Genomic DNA, 17,069 nt, shown 5'->3' with positions numbered 1-17,069 from the left:
GAGCTCTCCACCCCAAAACAACAGAGTATACATTCTTTTCAGTACCACGTGGCACGTTAAAATTGATCGCGTAATCAGAAGTAAAACACTCCTCAGCAAATGCAGAAGAACTAAAATCATAACAGTCTCTTAGACGGCAGCACAACCAAATTAGAACTCAAGATTAAGACATTCACTCAAAGCCACACCATCAAATGGAAATTGAACAACCTGCTCTTGAATGACTCCTGGATAAACAACAAAATTAAGGCAGAAGTCAAGAAATTCCTTGAAACCAATGAGAACAAAGATACAGTGTACCAGAATCTCTGGGACACAACTAAAGCAGTGTTAAGAGGGAAATTTATAGCACTAAATGCCCACATCAGAAAGTGGGAAAGATCTAAAACTGACACCCTAACATCACAATTAAAAGAGCTGGAAAGGCAAGAGCAAACAAATTCAAAAGCTAGCAAAAGAAAACATATAACTAAGATCAGAGCAGAACTGAAAGAGATGCAGAAATGAAAACTCTCCAAAAAAATCAATGAATCCAGGAGCTGGTGTTTAGAAAAAAGTAACAAAATCAACAGATCACTAGCTAGACTAATAAAGAAAACATGAGAGAAGAATCATATAGACACAATCAAAAATGATAAACTCCACAGAAATACAAACTACCATCAGAGAATACTATAGACACCTCTGTGCACATAAACTAGAAAATCTAGAAGAAATGAACAAATTCCTGGACAGGTACACCTTCCCAAGACTAACTCAGGAAGAAGTTGAAGTCCAGAATAGACCAATAACAAGTTCTGAAACTGAGGCAGTAATTAATAGCCTACTGATCAAAAAAGGCCCAAGACCAGGTGGATTCACAGCTGAATTCTACCAGATGTACAAAGAGGAGCTGCTAACATTCCTTCTAAAACTATTCCAAACAAATGAAAAGGGGAAATGTTTCCCTAAGTCATTTTATGAAGCGAGCATCATCCTGATACCAAAAACTGGGAAGAGACACAACAAAAAAAGAAAACTCCAGACCAACATCCCTGAGGAACATCAATGCAAAAATCCTCAATAAAATACTGGCAAACCGATTCCAGCAGTACATCAAACAGCTTATCCACCACCAAGTCAGCTTAATCCCTAGGACGCAAGGCTGGTTCAACATTTGCAAATCAATGAACACAATACATCACATAACCAAAACCAAGGACGAAAACCACATGATTATCTCAATAGATGCAGAAAAGGCTTTGGATAAAATTCAACATCCTTTATGTTAAAAACTCTCAATAAACCAGGTATTGGTGAAACATATCTCAAAATAATAGAAGCTATTTATGACAAACCCATAGCCAATATATTGAATAGGCAGAAATGATAAGGTAGACATAATACTATTGCACCCTTACTAGACTACAGTGTAGCAGAAACATAACTTTTAGATGCAAAACTTCTTTTAGATGCAAAACACTTCGTCTGACTTGCTTTATGGCAGTGGCCTGGAACTGAATCCACAATATCTGAGGTATGCCACTATTTGAACTGAATACAATTGGTAGCTTATACTTTCCGTTTTTACTTCTTCAGCAATCAATACGCCAAAAACAAATTTGGCTGTATTTAAAGTACAGCAAGGAATTATTATCTTCAAAGAGCCCCTAATTTAGTGGAGGAGAGAATACCTATAAAATGTAAAAACAATGCTGGTAAAGACAAATGGCATCATAAGGGAATAGGTCGAATGGTTAAGAAGTGCACAAAAATAAAAATCACTCTATATTTAGACGAATTGGAAAAAGCATCAGGAATGGTATCTTATTTTAACAAAATTTGTAAAATTCAAAAGGCTGACAGAAGTGATAGGCTCTGGGTATGTGGAACACCGTGAGAAAGAGCGGAGTGTAGAAATTTCCCAGATAATTGAGAAACACTTTTATGACTTGTATACCTGAGAGTACATGGCCAACATAGTGCAATGCTGACTATAGATTTGGAGTTGTTTCTAGCCTCCACTCCTGGTTATTTCCTACTGATTAGCTGTGTGGCATTAACAAAGTCACTTAACATCCCTCAACTGGAGTTTTCCCATAGATGGAATGGGACTAGTAATACAACTGATTTACAGCTATTAAGATAGAATATTTTGTTAGTGGAAGAAAGAGATGGATAGATAAAAAGATGAGATAAGTCTGGGGAAAGAAATCAGGTCTTTTAGAGATGTACATTGGGGATTTAGAACTTCCTGCCATAGGCATGTAAAATTTAACTTGGATTACATGAACTGGTTAATGTACATGATACAATTAATTACTTAAATGCAGAAGAATTATTAATTTATGCTTACTAGGTTACCTATGACAATGAACTTTCTGACACTGAAAACTCAAAGGTAAGTAATATCTACAATGTATTTCCCTATATAGTTAATATTTTACAAGATTCTACATGCTACTAGAACATTCAAGTAAACATAGTAGTTAAGATAGAGCAATGAAAATAAAATATTTCAAAATCTAATTTCCCTTAATAACATTAATTTAATGTGATGTTATTTTATATAATTAACATCATATAACAAATTTTATAATAAGATGGGCTTTATTATGACAGAACTATTCTTCCTTGACTGGATTTACAAATAGCTGACAGCAGTTACTTGCCCTTGACTTTTGTGGAGACCACAATCTGCTGGTTTACATTATTAATGTTTAGAGACTCATTTTCCTAATTCACTGAACTGAGGCAAAACTTCCCAAGTTCCAGAAATTAATGATATTTTATTCACTGAGTATTCCAGGTAAAAAGGGAATTTTTGCTAGGATGTAGATAATTGTCTTAATTTGCTTCATAGCTTTCTACTTACCATCATTAGAATTTAAGAGAGGTAATTAAGAACCAGGTGTGTATTCTAACAGGCACAGGTCATCAGTTGTATATATCTATAGCTGATTCAGCCTGCGTTAAGTGCTTCCTCAGTAAAATATGTGCACATGATTGTACTGTTGAAGGTGCATTATCAATAAAGATACCATGAAATTGCAAATCAATTCATAAAACACTCAAACTTTTTCTGAAGAATAGCTTTTTCTGTGTTTTATTTTTTTTCTCAATGATAACGTTAGCTTTAAAAAGACACACTGAGGTGCCCCAACGCTTCCTCTCTTTGTAAGTTGTATCTTGGTAAGTATTCGGAACAAAAAATAAGCATACAAATTTTTTAAACTTCGTTGTGGTAAAAGCTAAGACACAAATACACACACACTAGCCTAGGCCTACACTGGGTCAGGATCTTTACAGTTAACTTTTTTTTAAATATAAGTAGAAGGAATGCATTCTAAAAAAATGCCAAAAACCATAGTTATTAAATACATAAACCAGTAACATAGTTGTTCATTATCATTATCAACTTTCATGTATTATGTGTAATTATATGTGCTATACTTTTTTATTTTTATTTTTTGAGACTGAGTTTCACTCTGTCGCCAAGTCTGGAGTGCAGTGGTGTGATCTCAGCTCACTACAAGCTCCACCTTCTGGGTTCACGCCATTCTCCTGCCTCAGCCTCACAAGCAGCAGGGACTACAGGGGCCTGCCACCACTCCTGGCTAATTTTTTCTATTTTTAGTAGAGACGGGGTTTCACCGTGTTAGCCAGGATGGTCTCGATCTCCTGACCTGGTGATCTGCCCGCCTCGGCCTCCCAAAGTGCTTGGATTACAGGTGTGAGTCACCATGCCTGGCCTGTATGTGTTATACTTTTACAGAAAGAGGAGCTCAGTAGGTTTGTTTATGCCATCATCACCACAAACACGTGAATACTGCGTTGCATTACGAGGTTAAGATGGCTATGAGGTAACAAGGCAATGAGAATTTTTCAGTTTCATTATAATTTTATAGGACTACCCTGATACATGCAGGCCCATCGCTGGCAAAATGTTGTTATGCAGTGCATGACTATATTACATTGGAAGAAAGAGATAATATGCTGACACTCCCACCTGGTTCATGCATCCAGCAGGAGGAGGTCGCCCTCCAGAGACTGCAAGAGAAGGGGTAGAACTCCTCCTTGCCCTGGCTGTTCCTCCACCACTTCCACCGAGACTGTGGTACAGCACCCGAAGCTTCCTACCCAGCCCAGTCCTGGCCGGGCAGGCCCCTCAGCGCTCCTACTCCCTCTTCCCAGCCCCTGGACTTGCTGCTGCTGCCACCACTAGCGTGGATGTCAATACAACCATTGCTGCTGTTGCCCTCAATGCACTGGCCCACCCTGCAAAGCTCCTACTACCTGGCCACCCCGCAGCCCTGCCCCTGCCATGGCCGCAGCTGGCTGTCCTCTTACCGCTCTGGGCCGCTGCAGTCTCCATAGCTGCCACCAACCGCAGCGAGGGGAGCGGCAGCCCCAGGACTGCCAAGTTGCCAGCATGTAACTCCTCCTCCTCCTGGCATGGAACAGCTGGGCAGGCAAAGCCAAAAAAACCTAGAGGAGCAAAGTGATAGCGTTAGAGCCTCACCTTGTCATCCTGGCCACTGGATGGCAGGGGCTGGTCTCAGTGAAGGCACTCACACCCACCCTCCGAAGTCCAGCCTCTCCTTTTGGCCCAAGCGGACCAGGAACTGGGGCCTGGAGTGGATACTGGTAACACCACATTGCCTGGCTCCAATCCACAGGAACCGCTGGGCGCAGCAGGCCTGCACTCCTTGGGGAGCAGAACCAGCAGGAACTCAGACCCAGCCAGCCCTCCCACCCAAGCGCCGGTTCCCGATCCTCATGCCTCCACCCACAGAGCCCTGTCCTCCCGTGGTGTCCGCTACTCCGTGTCTGTCGTGCCTACGGGTCCCAGGTGGTCTCCGCAACACAGAGAGAAAGGTCGTGGCCCCTGGAACCACAGCGGGTGTTGGGGCCTATGCCTTGCTCAGGATTCCTGCGGAAAGGCTGTGCGCTTGCTGCACTGGAGCAGGAGCAGGAGGAGATCGCCCTCTAGAGTCTGGAGTCCAGGGAGAGGAGGAAAGCTCCTTCCTTGGAGACCACTGCTGTTGCTGCAACCTCTGCCGCCACTGGCAGGGCAGCCCCTGATAGCGCCCCTAACCCGCTGCCTGCTGTTGGCCCCGGGACAGTGCCCCTAACACCGCCCCTTGCCGCTGCCCTGCAGAACCCAATAGCGCCCCCAACCCGCCCCCACCTCGGACAGCGCAGCACCAGAACACTTCCCCATCCTACCCCCTGCCGTGGGCCATGCAGCCACTGAGAGGACCCCTAACCCACTGCAGGCAGTGACGCCCCAGGCAGAGCACAGCAACCTCCTCCCCGCCGTGAATAGTGCAGCCAAGGATCCTTAAGGCCCGCAACCCCCTCCCCAGGATGGGTAGTGCAGCCCCACATAGCAGACAGCACCCCCAACACTCCCGCAGCCACAGAGAATGATGCCCTGGACAGCGCACCCCACCCGCATCCCGCCGTGGACAGTGTAGCCCCTGTCAGCACCCCTAAGCGGTATGCCGCTGCCGGAACTATAGTCCCCATAGCGCACCAAACCCGGCCCCCACCACAAACAGTGCAGCAGCTGATAGAGCCCCTAACTCGCCCCCACTGACCGCAGAGCAGCCCCCGAACGGTGCACACAACCCACCCCACCACCCTGCCTGCCACCGGCCAGGTATCGCCCCCAAACCGCCCCTTGCTGCGGGGAGTGTATCTCCCAATAGCACACCCAACCCACCCTCTATCGTGGGCAGTATGGCCCCGACAGCGCCTGAAACCACACCCTCCAAGCACCTACCTGCACCCCTCACTCCCCTGCCCCACCACCAGCAGTGTAGCACCGGATACAGTCTCTAACCTATCCCCCTGCCACGGGCATTGCAACCCCACATGGTGCCCCCAACAAGCCCCCCCGCCATGGGCAGAGCAGCCTCGGAGAGCATCCCCACCCTGCTGTGGGCAATGAAGCCGGATCAAGTCAGGACCCCGACCAGTCCTCCCATCTCCAGGCCGCGGGCAGTGTAACCACAATAGCAGCCCCAACCCGGCCCCTGTCAAGGGCAGTGCAGCACCCAATAGCGCTCCCAACCAGCCCTACTGCTGCCAGCAATACAGCCAAGATAGTGACTCCAATCCACCCCCCCCACACCGCCATCCCGCCCACACCCCCCCCCCCACCTACCCCTGCTGCTGAGAGCAGTGCAGTCCCGACAGCACACCTGAAACTAGTGACCCCTGGAATAACACTCTAGTACGCCAAAACAGTGACGTTCGAATAACACCCAAACCAGTCCCCGCTGCGGGCAGCCCCGGACAGCGCGCACCTACCCCATCGCCTTTCTAGGCTCTGGCCAGCTGCAGTGTCCATCGCTGCCACCAACCACAGCGAGGCGACCCAGTGAGGTGAGGGCCAGCGAGGCCAGCCACAATCCCACAGGCTCTAGCCTCCAGCCTGTGGTAGGTGCCTCCTCCTCCTCCTTCCCTTCCTGTAGCGAGGCATGGAGCAGCTCTCACCACCAGCTGCCTCTACTCCATTGCGGGCCACACACCAAGCAGAGGCAAGCCCTAGCCACAGGCTCCAGCTTTCAGTGTGGGGGGCAGAAACGGCTTCTGCCTGCTCTAAACTACCAGTGGAGGAAACTCACTGACTAACACAGCAGAGCCCACAATGACGTGACTACCGTTAGTGTGCCTTATATACTGAGGTTGTGCAGGCCAGGTTCCTGGACTTTGTGTTCTGATTGGATGAGAGAAAACTGCTTTGCCTACTCTGATTGGACGTTATTTTCACGTTCTGATTGGATGAGAGCAAGTCTTAGACTAACCAATGAGAATGTGAAAATAAAGTCCAATCAGAGTAGGCCTAGCCTTTTCCTCTCATCCAATCAGAACACGTAGTTTATAATCTTGGTAAATAAAGCATGTTAAGTGGGCGAATCTCCCTATTCCAGCCTTGTCTGTGTCTGACTTCGTAGCTGCTCCGTTCCCAGCTTGGAGTAGGAGGTGCTGGCTGCCACATGCTGGACGCTGGAGCCTGTGGAGCTGTGGCTGTCCTTGCTGACTCGCCTCGCTGGTGTGCTTTGCTCGCTGCAGTTGGTGGCAGCCACGGACACCGCAGCTGGCCAGAGCATAGAACGGCGTCAGAGTAAGTGCGCTATCCAGGGCTGCACTGCCTGTGGCCTGGGACAGTTTGGGGGCCCTATCTCAGGCGTCACTGCCCGCCTTGGGTGGCTGGTTGGGTGTGCAATCTGGGGCTGTGCTGCCTGCACCGGGGGGTGGGTTGGGGGCCTTAACCAGGGCTGCAGTGCCCTTGTCGGGGAGCTGGTTAGGAGCACTATACCAGACTGTATTGCCGGCAGCAGTGGGGTGGGCTAAGTGTGCTATCCAGGGCTGCACTGCGCGGCTGTGGGGAGGGTGGCGGTTTCAGGTTGAGGGCGCTGTGGGGTGCTGCCAAGCCCATGGTGCGGGGAGGCGGGGCGGTTTGGGTGTGTTGGGTGCCAGCTACACTGCTGGTGGCAGGGGGCAGGGTGGGTTGGGAACCGTATCAGGGGCTACACTGATTGCTTTAGCTAGGATTTCCAGTACTGCGTTAAATAACAGTGGTGACAGTGGACATCCTTATCATGTTCCAGATCTTAGAGGAAAAGCTTTCCATTTTTCCCCATTCCCTGTGATTCTGGCTGTGGGTGTCTCTCATGTGGTTTTTATGTTGCGATATGTTTCTTCTGTTCCAGTTTTTTTGAGGATTTATAGTGTGAAGGGATGTTGAATATCATTAAATGCTTTTTCAGTTTCAATTAACGTGATCATACTGTTTTTGTCTTTTATTCGGTTGATATGATGTATGACATTGTACGTTGAATGACCCTTGCATCCCAGGGATACATCCCACTTGATCATGATGAATTATTTTTTCAATTTATTGCTGAATTTGATTCACTGATATTTTGTTGAGGATTTTTGCATCAACATTGGAGATACTGGTCTGTAGTTTCCTTCTTTGATGTCATTATCTGATTTTGGTATCAGGGTAATAATGGCCTCATAGAATAAGTTTGGAAGTATTCCCTCCTGTTTTTCAAAGTAGTTTGAGTAGGATTGGTACTAGGTCTTTATATCGTTTGGTGTGAAGCCATCAGCAGTGAAGCCATCCGTTCCTGGGCTTTTCTTTACTGGGAGACTTTTTCTGACGGCTTCAATCTCATTACTTGTTACCAATCTGTTCTGGTCTTGCACGTTTTGACTGTTCAACCTAAGTAGGTTGTATGCGTCTAGAAATTTGTCAATTTCTACTAAACTTTCCAATTTATTGGCATATGATAGCCAGTTATGATCCTTTGAATTTCTGAAATATCAGTTGTAATGTCTTCTTTTTTTATTTGTTGATTTTATTTGTTGGAATCTTCTGTCTTTTTTCGTAGCCTGGTTAAAAGTTTGTCGATTTTGTTTAGCTTTCTAGAAAACCAACTTTCTGTTTAATCTTTTGTACTTTTTTATTTAAATTTTATTTCTGCTGTGATCTTATTTTCTTATTTTGGGTTTAGTTTGTCCTTACTAGTTCTTTAAGATGTATTGTTTATTTGAAGTTTTTCTTTTGTTTGGATGGTAGGCACTTATAGCTATAAATCTCTGCCTTTGCACTGCTTTCTGTGTAATGTAAGTTTTGCTGTATTGTGTTTTGATTACCATTTGTTTCATAAAATTTTTCAATTTCTGTCTTAGTATCTTCATTGACTTACCAGTCATTCATTCAGGAGCGTATTGTTTAACTTCCATGTGATTGTATGGTTTTCAAAATTACTCTTCTTACTGATACCTAGTTTTATTCCTTTGTAGTCAGAGAAGATGGCCATGGAGACAGCAGCGTGGTTGGAGTGGTAGGAGCCGGCCATCAGCGAGAGCTGCTCCGGGCCTGGCTGCTGAGTGCTAGAGCGTGCGGCCCAGTGGCTTCCTTCACTGTGGTTGGTGGTGGCGGTGACAGAGACTGCAGCATGACCAGAGTGGTAGGGCAGGTGCTATCGGGGCTACACTTTTCGCAGTGTGGGGTGGGTTGGGGGCACCATCCAGGGTGTCATTGCCTGCATTGGGGGTATTAGTTGGTAGCACTGTAGAGGGCTACACTGCCTACGGTGCGGGGGGTGGGTAATGGGCACTTTCTGGGGTCGCAGTGCCTATGGAGGCAGGCGCACCGTGTTCCTGTGGGAATCCTGAGCGTGGCAGAGACCCCACACCCACCGTGGCTCCTGGGCCCATGCACTCTGGGACTGTGCCTTAGAGGCTGCCAGGCGCCCCGGGTATGGAGTAGCAGACACCATGGGGGACAGGGCCCTGTGCGTGGAGGCATCCGGAACAGGAATTGGCACCTGGGTGTGGAGGGCTGGCTGGGTCTCAGTTTTTCTGCTGCTCCTGTTCCCTGAGGAGTGCAGCCCCGGTGGGCCCAGTGGTTCCTGTGGAGTGGGGAGCTGGGCGCTGTGGTGTCTCCAGCACCTACTCCAGCCCCAGTTCCTGGCCAGCTTGGGCCAAAAGGAGAGGCTGAACTTTGCAGGGTGGGTGCGAGTGCCTTTGCTGAAACTGGCCCCTGCCACCCAGTCCCTGGCATGACAAGTTGAGGCTCTTAATGTTACCACCCCTCGCATCTTCCTCTAGGCTTTTCTGGCTTTGCCCGCCCAGCTGCTCTGTGCCAGGAGGAGGAGGAGACACCTGGAGCCTGTGACACCATGGCTTGCCTCGCTGAGGGTGGGTGGCAGCGACGGAGACTGCAGCGTGCTGGAACGGTAGGAGAGTGACCGTGCTAGGAGGTCAGGCAGCTGCAGCCAGGGTTGGGGGTCAGGCTTACAGCGATGGCCGGGCTGCGACAGTGGCCAGGTGGTAGAAGCCTTGTAGGGAGGGCTGTTGCATTGGCAATGGGCCTAGCTTTGCCCTGCCACTGCCGTGGACCTGGCCCTGTACTGCCCTGCCTTGCCCTGGCCCTGCCCTACTGGACTGTCTCGGCCCTGCCCTGCTCTGGTCCCATCCTGGTCTTGCCTTTGCACTGGCCCTTCCCTGAACCTGTGCTGGCCCAGCCTCGGCTCTGGCCCAGCCTCTTGTCCTGACCCTGGTCCTGTCATGGCACTGGCCCTGCTAACGGTCATGGTCCTGCTCCTGTTCCAGCCTTGACCTGGCCTTGGGCATTTCCTGACCCAGATTTGTCCTGGCCCTGCGTTGGCCCATCCCTGCCCTGGCCTCACCATGGCCTTGCCTGTTCTGCCCTCTCCTGGCACTGACTTTGCCCTGTCATGGTACAGTGGTGCCATTGACCTGCCTTACACTGCTCTGGTTGTGCCCTGGCCCTGTCTGGCACTGGCGTCTCCCTGGACCTGCTCTGACCCTGCCTTGGCCTTTGCCCTGCCCTCACTATGGCCTGGCCCTGGCCCTGCTCTGGCTTAGCCCGGGCCCTGGCCCTGGTCCTGCCATATCCCTGGTCCTGCCATATCCCTGGCCTTGCCGTTATCCGGGCCCTGCCCCTGCCTCTGCCCTGGCCCTGGCCTGGAACCTGGTCCTGTCAAGGACCTGCCCCGACTCTGCCATGGCCCTGGCCCTGCTCTGCTTTGGTCCTGGCCCTGACCCAGACCCTTTCCTGGCTGTGCCCTGGCCATGGCCTTTCCCTGGCCCTGAGTTGGCAGTGGTCTGCCCCTGGTCTTGCCACCCACTGTGTGTATTGTCTTCTCATTCTCTTGACATTATCTTTCTTGGAACAGACATTTTAAATTTTAATAAGTCTAGTTTATCAATTATTTCTTTCATGGATCATGCCTTTGATGTATCTAAGATATCATTTAGATATCTAAAATATCATTTAGATGCCTAAGGACACAGCGTAGAGCTTCCCTAGATCCCCCCTAGATCCCTTTGGAGATAGAACTTGCTAGAGGAAATGAAAGTCTGAACCATTAGTACCTAGGAGGCAGGGATCAGAGGAAGTAGATTCAGCAGTAAGGAGAATTTTGGGGCTACACTTTCAAGAAAGTCGTGGTCGGGACCCAGGAGGTGTGGGTCAGAAGGAAAGGTAGGGGCACACGGATGGGTGACTGTTGAATAGAGACTTCTGGCTGTGCCATGATCTCAACCTGCTAGTGCTGGGAGTTTGGGACAATAGCTTTCTGTCTCTAGTTGGCCCTCAGCTTCCCCGGGAAAATTGAAAGCGGAAGCTGGTTCTAGGCAGATGAATGCTCCCAACCCAGAAGGATTGGGGGTTATTAGAAAGCCCTTCCCCAGACAGCGTCACACCTGGGTCTTAAGTCTGGAGGCCGTGTCAGTCGTTTCTAACTGGCCGACAGGTGCCCGGTATTGTCCTCCAATTCCAAGGAAGGATAGGACACAATAGCAAGCAAAAGTGGTCCAATATTACTCACTGCTTTGGAGGTCCCTTCGTGGTCACCAAAATGCTACTGGGGGGTCCTTGCTTGCAGAGCTCCCAAGATGGTGGCGGGCAGCTTCCAAGATGGCAGTGGGCCACTTCCAAGATGGTGCAAGCCTCGTGTTCTCTGACCTGGGGTTCATGGCCTCACGGATTCCAAGGAATGGAATCTTGGGCCATGCGGTGAGTGTTATAGCTTTATTAGAAGCCGTGGGTCATGGAAGAGAACCGTGGAACCCAGTGATTAGTGTTCAACTCGATTAGGACGAAGCCGGGCACTTAGCCGTGCAGGAACAGTGGCAAGCCTTTAGCCTGATCGGGAGCGGCAAGGGGCGCCTTGCTGAATTAGGAGCACAGCAGACACCCTGCCGACTCTGGAGGGATGGAAGTCAAAGGCGAGTCTGTGAGGGTGGCAAACAGCAGTGGTAGACAGTGAAAGAAAGCTCAGCTCCAGTCGTAACAAACACGGACCAGAAGAGTGCAGCTGCAAGATTTAATAGAGTGAAAATAGAGCTCGCATACAAAGGGAGGAGACCCAAAGAGAGTAGCCACCAATTTATATTTTTAATCATTTACATTACATAGATATATCACAAACTATGTATGGTATGATTTTCTTTTATATTTACATATTTACATACATGTATCATTTACATTTTACATAACATTCTTTTTTTATTCAATCTTAGCTTTTAAAATATATCTACATTGAGATAAATATTTCTAATTTATTGATTTTAACTACAATGGAGTGTTTATTCATATAAATATTTTTTTAAACTATGTATTCTTTCCTCTACTTATGGAAATGTATATTTTGTTGATTTCAGGATATGCAATTTGCAACATTTTGCAGTCTCTGAAATCTGAATTCAGTGCTAATAATGACAAATATATTCTCTATTTTCACTTTTTTTTTTTTTTTTTATTATACTTTAAGTTCTAGGGTACATGTGCATAACGTGCAGGTTTGTTACATATGTATACTTATGCCATGTTGGTGTGCTGCACCCATCAACTCGTCAGCACCCATCAATTCATCATTTATATCATGTATAACTCCCCAATGCAATCCCTCCCTCCTCCCCCCTCCCCCCTCCCCATGATAGGCCCCAGTGCGTGATGTTCCCCTTCCCGAGTCCAAGTGATCTCATTGTTCAGTTCCCACCTATGAGTGAGAACATGCGGTGTTTGGTTTTCTCTTCTTGTGATAGTTTGCTAAGAATGATGGTTTCCAGCTGCATCCATGTCCCTACAAAGGACGCAAACTCATCCTTTTTTATGGCTGCATAGTATTCCATGGTGTATATGTGCCACATTTTCTTAATCCAGTCTGTCACAGATGGACATTTGGGTTGATTCCAAGTCTTTGCTATTGTGAATAGTGCCGCAATAAACATACGTGTGCATGTGTCTTTGTAGTAGAATAATTTATAATCCTTTGGGTATATACCCAGTAGTGGGATGGCTGGGTCATATGGTACATCTAGTTCTAGATCCTTGAGGAATTGCCATACTGTTTTCCATAATGGTTGAACTAGTTTACAATCCCACCAACAGTGTAAAAGTGTTCCTATTTCTCCACATCCTCTCCAACACCTGTTGTTTCCTGACTTCTTAATGATTGCCATTCTAACTGGTGTGAGATGGTATCTCATTGTGGTTTTGATTTGCATTTCTCTGATGGCGAGTGACGATGAGCATTTTTTCATGTGTCTGTTGGCTGTATGAATATCTTCTTTTGAGAAATGTCTGTTCATATCCTTTCCCCACTTTTTGATGGGGTTGTTTGTTTTTTTCTCGTATATTTGTTTGAGTTCTTTGTAGATTCTGGATATTAGCCCTTTGTCAGATGAGTAGGTTGCAAAAATTTTCTCCCATTCTGTAGGTTGCCTGTTCACTCTGATGGTAGTTTCTTTTGCTGTGCAAAAGCTCTTTAGTTTAATTAGATCCCATTTGTCAATTTTTGCTTTTGCTGCCGTTGCTTTTGGTGTTTTAGACATGAAGTCCTTGCCCATGCCTATGTCCTGAATGGTACTACCTAGATTTTCTTCTAGGGTTTTTATGGTATTAGGTCTAACATTTAAGTCTCTAATCCATCTTGAATTAATCTTCGTATAAGGGGTAAGGAAAGGATCCAGTTTCAGCTTTCTACTTATGGCTAGCCAATTTTCCCAGCACCATTTATTAAATAGGGAATCCTTTCCCCATTTCTTGTTTCTCTCAGGTTTGTCAAAGATCAGATGGCTGTAGATGTGCGGTATTATTTCTGAGGACTCTGTTCTGTTCCATTGGTCTATAGCTCTGTTTTGGTACCAGTACCATGCTGTTTTGGTTACTGTAGCCTTGTAGTATAGTTTGAAGTCAGGTAGCGTGACGCCTCCAGCTTTGTCCTTTTGACTTAGGATTGTCTTGGCAATGCGGGCTCTTTTTTGGTTCCATATGAACTTTAAAGCAGTTTTTTCCAATTCTGTGAAGAAACTCATTGGTAGCTTGATGGGGATGGCATTGAATCTATAAATAACCTTGGGGAGTATGGCCATTTTCACGATATTGATTCTTCCTATCCATGAGCATGGTATGTTCTTCCATTTGTTTGTGTCCTCTTTGATTTCACTGAGCAGTGGTTTGTAGTTCTCCTTGAAGAGGTCCTTTACATCCCTTGTAAGCTGGATTCCTAGGTATTTTATTCTCTTTGAAGCAATTGTGAATGGAAGTTCATTCCTGATTTGGCTCTCTGCTTGTCTGTTACTGGTGTATAAGAATGCTTGTGATTTTTGCACATTAATTTTGTATCCTGAGACTTTGCTGAAGTTGCTTATCAGCTTAAGGAGATTTTGGGCTGAGACGATGGGGTTTTCTAAATATACAATCATGTCATCTGCAAACAGGGACAATTTGACTTCTTCTTTTCCTAACTGGATACCCTTGATTTCTTTCTCTTGCCTGACTGCTCTAGCCAGAACTTCCAACACTATGTTGAATAGGAGTGGTGAGAGAGGGCATCCCTGTCTTGTGCCAGTTTTCAAAGGGAATTTTTCCAGTTTTTGCCCATTCGGTATGATATTAGCTGTGGGTTTGTCATAAATGGCTCTTATTATTTTGAGATACGTTCCATCAATACCGAATTTATTGAGCGTTTTTAGCGTGAAGGGCTGTTGAATTTTGTCAAAAGCCTTTTCTGCATCTATTGAGACAATCATGTGGTTCTTGTCTTTGGTTCTGTTTATATGCTGGATTACGTTTATTGATTTGCGAATGTTGAACCAGCCTTGCATCCCAGGGATGAAGCCCACTTGATCATGGTGGATAAGCTTTTTGATGTGCTGCTGAATCCGGTTTGCCAGTATTTTATTGAGAATTTTTGCATCAATGTTCATCAGGGATATTGGTCTAAAATTCTCTTTTTTTGTTGTGTCTCTGCCAGGCTTTGGTATCAGGATGATGTTGGCCTCATAAAATGAGTTAGGGAGGATTCCCTCTTTTTCTATTGATTGGAATAGTTTCAGAAGGAATGGTACCAGCTCCTCCTTGTACCTCTGGTAGAATTCAGCTGTGAATCCATCTGGTCCTGGACTTTTTTTGGTGGGTAGGCTATTAATTGTTGCCTCAATTTCAGAGCCTGCTATTGGTCTATTCAGGGATTCAACTTCTTCCTGGTTTAGCCTTGGGAGAGTGTAAGTGTCCAGGAAATTATCCATTTCTTCTAGATTTTCTAGTTGATTTGCGTAGAGGCGTTTATAGTATTCTCTGATGGTAGTTTGTATTTCTGTGGGGTCGGTGGTGATATCCCCTTTATCATTTTTTATTGCATCTATTTGATTCCTCTCTCTTTTCTTCTTTATTAGCCTTGCTAGCGGTCTGTCAATTTTGTTGATCTTTTCAAAAAACCAACTCCTGGATTCATTGATTTTTTGGAGGGTTTTTTGTGTCTCTATCTCCTTCAGTTCGGCTCTGATCTTAGTTATTTCTTGCCTTCTGCTAGCTTTTGAATGTGTTTGCTCTTGCCTCTCTAGTTCTTTTAATTGTGATGTTAGAGTGTCAATTTTAGATCTTTCCTGCTTTCTCTTGTGGGCATTTAGTGCTATAAATTTCCCTCTACACACTGCTTTAAATGTGTCCCAGAGATTCTGGTATGTTGTATCTTTGTTCTCATTGGTTTCAAATAACATCTTTATTTCCGCTTTCATTTCGTTATGTACCCAGTAGTCATTCAGGAGCAGGTTGTTCAGTTTCCATGTAGTTGAGCGGTTTTGATTGAGTTTCTTAGTCCTGAGTTCTAGTTTGATTGCACTGTGGTCTGAGAGACAGTTTGTTATAATTTCTGTTCTTTTACATTTGCTGAGGAGTGCTTTACTTCCAATTATGTGGTCAATTTTGGAATAAGTGTGATGTGGTGCTGAGAAGAATGTATATTCTGTTGATTTGGGGTGGAGAGTTCTATAGATGTCTATCAGGTCTGCTTGGTGCAGAGATGAGTTCAATTCCTGGATATGCTTGTTAACTTTCTGTCTCGTTGATCTGTCTAATGTTGACAGTGGAGTGTTGAAGTCTCCCATTATTATTGTATGGGAGTCTAAGTCTCTTTGTAAGTCCCTAAGGACTTGCTTTATGAATCTGGGTGCTCCTGTATTGGGTGCATATATATTTAGGAGAGTTAGCTCTTCCTGTTGAATTGATCCCTTTACCATTATGTAATGGCCTTCTTTGTCTCTTTTGATCTTTGATGGTTTAAAGTCTGTTTTATCAGAGACAAGGATTGCAACCCCTGCTTTTTTTTGTTCTCCATTTGCTTGGTAGATCTTCCTCCATCCCTTTATTTTGAGCATATGTGTGTCTCTGCATGTGAGATGGGTCTCCTGAATACAGCAGACTGATGGGTCTTGACTCTTTATCCAGTTTGCCAGTCTGTGTCTTTTAATTGGAGCATTTAGTCCATTTACATTTAAGGTTAATATTGTTATGTGTGAACTTGATCCTGCCATTATGATATTAACTGGTTATTTTGCTCGTTAGTTGATGCAGTTTCTTCCTAGCCTCGATGGTCTTTACATTTTGGCATGTTTTTGCGATGGCTGGTACCGGTTGTTCCTTTCCATGTTTAGTGCTTCCTTCAGGGTCTCTTGTAAGGCAGGCCTGGTGGTGACAAAATCTCTAAGCATTTGCTTATCTGTAAAGGATTTTATTTCTCCTTCACTTATGAAACTTAGTTTGGCTGGATATGAAATTCTGGGTTTAAAATTCTTTGCTTTAAGAACGTTGAATATTGGCCCCCACTCTCTTCTGGCTTGTAGAGTTTCTGCCGAGAGATCTGCTGTTAGTCTGATGGGCTTCCCTTTGTGGGTAACCCGACCTTTCTCTCTGGCTGCCCTTAAGATTTTTTCCTTCATTTCAACTTTGGTGAATCTGGCAATGATGTGTCTTGGAGTTGCTCTTCTGGAGGAGTATCTTTGTGGCGTTCTCTGTATTTCCTGAATTTGAATGTTGTCCTGCCCTACTAGGTTGGGGAAGTTCTCCTGGATGATTTCCTGAAGAGTGTTTTCCAACTTGGTTCCATTTTCCCCCTCACTTTCAGGCACCCCAATCAGGCGTAGATTTGGTCTTTTTACGTAATCCCATACTTCTTGCAGGCTTTGCTCATTTCTTTTTCTTCTTTTTTCTTTTGGTTTCTCTTCTCGCTTCATTTCATTCATTTGATCTTCAA

Source organism: Rhinopithecus roxellana, chromosome 17, assembly GCF_007565055.1.
Source record: "Rhinopithecus roxellana isolate Shanxi Qingling chromosome 17, ASM756505v1, whole genome shotgun sequence".
NCBI classification, from domain to species: domain Eukaryota; kingdom Metazoa; phylum Chordata; class Mammalia; order Primates; family Cercopithecidae; genus Rhinopithecus; species Rhinopithecus roxellana.
This window is presented reverse-complemented; position numbering follows the sequence as displayed.